Raw genomic sequence first — 5,780 nt, 5'->3', positions numbered from 1 at the left:
GGGTGCGTGCAGTCATAATGGCTGGAGAGCCGCCATTTCTCAGGCAATAAAATACAAGTCATTCTACCAGGGTTCTTCATGCTGTCACCTAGTGGACCATTTGTGAGAGACAACACATCAAAACCAAGGGGCTGACAATAAAGAAAATGAAACAAGAAACTTGACCCTTGATCATTTATTCTACACAAAGAAAAAGAGCAAATACTTGGACTAGGTCCCCTTGAAATTAGGTCTGAAAACTATTGGTATATGATACTGTGACAGCAGCTCAAATGATTCTAAAGTTCTGGGATGCACATCGAAGACATAAGGGAAACTAACAGAATGTAAGTTTGGACATTTAATCAGGAGAGACTAGGGGAAAAAAAAACAACAGTTTTATTCAGGAAGCTGGACTGTTTCTTTAAAAGATGATAATCATGTGGGGAAATTGAGGCAACTCTAAAATTCAATGAGCAAATACAAAATAAATACCTCATAAACAGATTCCAAGAGAAATGACTTAAAAGTAAGACACAACAAATTATGACAAGCAAGCACTATCTGGAACATGAACTTAATACTTCAAAACTTCAAGAATCTGATATTTCATTGGTATCCCCCCATACCACCTGCCCCCTGGTACAATTTTCAGCCCCTTAATAAATTATTTTCATGAGGAACTGAAAAAACAATTCCTCATCTGATGACCATCTGGTGATGAGACTCTTTGAGCTTATCTAGGCTGGCCCTCAAAACAGTTACATGTAGGCCATCTTCAGGTCCATCCCCCAAAGTTGAGAGGATCTGCCATAGCGTGCATGTAGCTTTTGAGAACACAGGCCACCTACATAGAGTAGTACAATGATGGCAGTGAAGACCATGCACTTCATTCCATGCGTCTATATCATTTCCATTAAAAAGTTCCAAACTACTAGATTTCATATTTCATGCCAATTTCTGGAGCAGGAGGAGGTCTCTATTAGCTTCTTTAGTCCACTCTCCAATGTATGTAATGGTCAATATTCAGTAAACTCATAAGTCTCCTTATTTTTTCCCATATAAAGACTTCAGGAAATCTTTGCAGTGAGGTTGTCTTTTTTCAGACTAGTTCTCTGAGCTCTCTATAGGTGATACTAAGGCAACATCAGACTTCTTGGCTTGGGTGATGATGCTATACAGGTACCTAAATGTGGGCAAAACACAAGTTCCTTGTGCCTCCATTCGGATTTAGAAGACTTGGCTTCTGTGAGGCTTTCTAGGTACCACTATCATCAGTTTTAAATGGAAGGAAAGTTGGACTAGATTACTCATAAGGTCTCTTTTCATTATTGGTCCTATGATCTATAAGTAGACTTTCAGCTTTGAATAGTATCTATTGATTCCTCACCTACACTGTTGGAGCCAAGTCTCAGGTTGTTAGTGGTAAGGCTAGGTAGTGAAAGAATCTAACCCAAACATAAAGGGGTTGATGAATGTCTGGAAATATGTTAGCATATATATGTATATGTGTATATGTGTGTGTTTAAAAATCCAAGGAAAATAAAATGCTTTATTTATTTATTTGTTTGTTTATTTTGTTTTTGAACTATCTTCCATATTCTCTATATTGAGATTCTGTCTACCTACCTATGTAGACATAGTTAGATTATTGTCTCTAACCTATCCCTGAAGCCCCAATGGTGATTGTCATGGGAGAGGGACAAAGAATTAACAAACAAGGGACCAGCTTATTTAAGAATAGTCTTAGTATAGTGGTACATTATTTAAGATTAACCCAAAGAAGCCTTGAAATATCTGGAAACTGAGGAATCAATCTTCTATGGATATTCTTATGTTGGGGGTAAAAGGGATGGGGAGTGAGTAGTGTTGATCTTAGAATGCTAATGGTTTTTAATGCCCTGCTCTTTCAGTTGTGTGAATTTCCTTGTTTATTTACCCTGATTTTAGGCCATTATCATGTATTTACCCAATTAGTGCAATTACAGCTCATTATGTAATTAGTGTAAATATTTGTAGTCATGTAACAACAACAACATGCAATTATGATATGGAATGATGTCATAAAAATTCTTATTGAAAATATTGCAGAAAAAAGCAAGCGGCATTTATAAGAAGGAAATGTAAGTGTAATATATTGAGATATTGGTATACAATCAAATGCCTTCTGCAGAGAGGTTCTATGACACATGGAAATAGATTTTGAATTAGTCTGGTGTAAAGTGCAATTTTAAATTCACCTATCAAGTGCTATCCCGAATCAGGTGGAAGCTAGATCAAAGTGTTGTAATGGAGATTTAAGTTAGAGAGAAGCAAGAACTTCCTAATGGCAAGCATAGTCTGAAGAGTGGGCTATTGAGGGAGGCTAACGAAGATTATTTCTTGGACATGGTTAAACATGGGCTACAAAGTCAGGGAAGTTTCATGCCCATGATTAAAGGAGAGAGATAGCAAGACTACATCATCTTTGGGAGACTTTCTAGTTTTGTGGCATACAACAAAAAAGGCACTTTGTTCCATGTCATATCCCATCAATCACATTATTAGAAAAGCCTTGAATAGACCAGACTCGGTTTTCGTTGACCTCACTGTCAATTCCATAAGGGAAAGATTTGTGTAAATCCTCTTTTAAGATGTATTGCTGCTGGTGAAATTAAACAACAACAATAAAACAAAACAACAACTAGGAGACAAAGGCATTTTCACAGAATCCAACAAATATTAAAAAATGATTGGTAAGCACTTTAAAATATAAAGTGAAGTTATCGCAATGTCAGATAAATTTAAAATAATATCGATCCTAACCATCCATATATTCATTTCTGCATTCTTGTGAAATTACTTTAACTACTTCAGCACAACAAAAGTGAAATTATTCAAAATTGATGTTCAAAAGCCTGAAATTACAATATTTGTAACAGAGTAGGGGGTGAGTTAAAAGCCAAATCTTACCTGAACCTTGCACAGGGCCTTAATAGATGTATTTGATGTGGCTGATTTTAGACATTTTGATGAAATGTTTTGTGTTCATTTTTCACTTGTCCCACAAAAGGAAAAGAGAGGGATTCCATTTTAGTGTCCTTCTTTGAAATGCAAAACTATGTCTCCATGTCTCCTCTAGGAGATCTTGTCTACTACTGTGTGAAGGATCCCAAAGATCCTTAACCCTCAGAAAATCTTTCATTAGTGAGCATGGAAATAAGGTGTGTGTTTGGGGGGAGAGGTGTAAATGGGGTGGATAGGAAATATTTCACTATGCAGTGCTTAATTTCCTATTCTTTGTGGCTAATGTCTAGATATTTTGGATTTTTCATGAGAATATTTTCTAGGTGAGATTAAAAAATAAAATAAAATCACCCAGCTAATCAGTTGTACAAAATTCTTAAGTCTTCTACCAGCTTTGAAAGAGTGTACTATGCTTTCTCTCAAACCCTTCTATTTGTGTGAGCAGGTTTAACCCTACTTAAAAGAAACAGACTCTAAGAGAGTCACCCACTGCCATACAATAGACCTATACTGTGGCTTGAAACATGGGGAAAGTCCTAGCTCGCAGCCATGGTGGTTTCAAAGCTTTTTTTTTTCTTTAATTATTCCACACTTGCGACTCTGTTTTGTTGTTTGTTTTGGTTTTTAACACACAGCGTAGCAAGTTTGTGAGGTGAAGATAGAGGTACCCCTTACCAAGATTAAGTGTTTATAAAGGGCAGGGGGTGTGTGATTTTAAGTTACTGGTTGTTCACCTATCCAAGAGCAACCACTTCAATCATGCTTATGAAATCAACCTGGTAGATTGTTTGCTTGCTGGGTAGATGCAAGCCGGGGGCCAAACAATATACTTGACACACCTGAAGGAGAAAAATCTTCTTTTCCTAGATGGAGTGTTACATATATCTTGAATGCAGCAACAAGGTCTTGGCAAGCCCAGAGATACTTCAGATACACAAGGCAAGCCTTTTTGAAGCTCCAAGGAAATGCATAACAAGAATGTCCCCTGGGCCTACCATTTGCTGATCCCTACCTGCCATCTTGCATTCAGTATCTATAACTCAAATCGAGCCATCCTTAGCATTTTATTTTCATATTTCTTAAAACCTAGAGAATGCCAATCCTGACCTGTATTAGTGGGTGAGAGGAGGCTACCCAGACTAAATAAAATCCACCCATCTGAATTTCAAACTTTCTTTCTCTCTGTCTCTGTCTCTGTCTCTGTCTCTGTCTCTGTCTCTCTGTCTCTCTCTGTCTCTCTCTGTCTCTGTCTCTGTCTCTGTCTCTCTCTCTCTCTCTCTCTCTCTCTCTCTCTCTCTCTCTCTCTCTCTCTCTCTCTCTCTCTCTCTCTTTCTTATTTTATCTGGAATTGTTCCATTGGAGGAGGTGGTAAGATTTTTGAAAATATTATAGGAATTTCTTCATCTTGAATGGTAAGGCTTTAAGACACCCAATTTGATCCACTTTTTTCCATAGGTGCTATTTACGGATGGCTCAGCTCTGAAGTTGGAAGTACCCTTGTTTAGCCATATTTGCTTTGATCTATAATTATTTGCTCTTTCCAGTTCTGGCACAATTGTGGCATTTTAGAGGCAAAAAGGAGTGATCAGGGTGGGAGGGGAAGGGTAGAGAACCACACTCAATTCTTTTCCCTTTCCTTTTTTTTTTAAAGACATAAAGAGGATAAATAAAATTGGTCTGGCAAGACACAAAGTTAGATCTAAGCAGGTAGCTTTTGTTGTTCCTCCTGCTCCTCCGCCCTACTTCTCTTCTTCCTTTTATATAAATACACTTTTCATATAAGCCAATGGTTTGCTAAAGTGGCAAGAGCAAAAGGTAGACTCTCTCCTCTAAATAATTCTACTTATGAAGGTTTTTCCAAATATTCCCAGAGCTCAGCGTATTTGCCTTTCTCTGCTGCCCTCCAACTGCACTTGGGGAACAATAGGGCGAGGCAGGACTTGCCAGAAAGTGCCGCCAAAAGTACTGGAATACAGTTCTCATAAACAAGTCTCTGTCACTTTCCAGAGAAAACCACAACTTTGCTAAAGGCAATTAATCAGTCTTTAGGAAAGCTAAATAAAACCAGGTTTGCATATCTGGCCCTTGCCTCTCAATAGCTGGGTGTCCAAAACCCACCAAATTTGAGGTTACCTGCAAACCCAAATGCCCACAGCCTCACCCAAGAGGCCTGTGTGGCAGGAATATGACAATATTAAGCACAAAAGAATAATGACCATCTCAGAACAAAACAGCCACCTCTTGTCTAGATTTGGGTGTGGGGGCAAAGAAATACAGAAACATGTCAATGGCTATGGTGTGCCATAAAGAACAGGCCCCTGGTTTGTGAGATTGCCTGACAGACACATACCTATAGACACAAGCTTGTGTGGAATATCACCACAAGTTCGGATCTACGGGTTTGTGGCAACAGGCCCCAGAATCTTCTCTTGTTTGGGGGTCTGATACATCTGCAAATGAAATATCAAAGCCGTTAGTCCAGCAGCAGATTTTGCCATTCTATACCAGGCCAGAAAAGGACAGCTTCAGCCTTGCTCAGAATGGGGTAGAGATAAAATACCTTCTCTCTCGGTTCCCCCAGCCTTCCCTTTAGGCTTCCTCTTCCCTTCAGTGAGCCCCAAGTCTAAGAACGTACAAAACTAAGTTTTCTCTGAGTGTAAACCACATTATTTTCTTGTTAATACAGTGGCAGAACCAGTTGACCAGTCCATAACCTACACTGCACACACAGCAATATTAATAGGGTAAATCAGCAGAGTCAAGAAAATTCTTTGGCTTGTAGGAGGAGGGTGTGT

The 5,780-nt window shown here is 38.7% G+C and overlaps 1 non-coding gene across 1 annotated transcript; it reads right to left on the bottom strand.

Moving 5' to 3' along the window:
• Positions 1-5,319: 5,319 nt before the first annotated feature.
• On the bottom strand, positions 5,320-5,399 carry MIR100 (microRNA mir-100). The gene has a single exon (NR_032157.1). It is a non-coding gene; the product is annotated as a microRNA mir-100 (primary transcript).
• Between the last annotated feature and the right edge of the window lie 381 nt (positions 5,400-5,780).

Source organism: Monodelphis domestica, chromosome 4 (assembly GCF_027887165.1).
Source record: "Monodelphis domestica isolate mMonDom1 chromosome 4, mMonDom1.pri, whole genome shotgun sequence".
Taxonomy (NCBI): domain Eukaryota; kingdom Metazoa; phylum Chordata; class Mammalia; order Didelphimorphia; family Didelphidae; genus Monodelphis; species Monodelphis domestica.
This window is presented reverse-complemented; position numbering and strand designations above follow the sequence as displayed.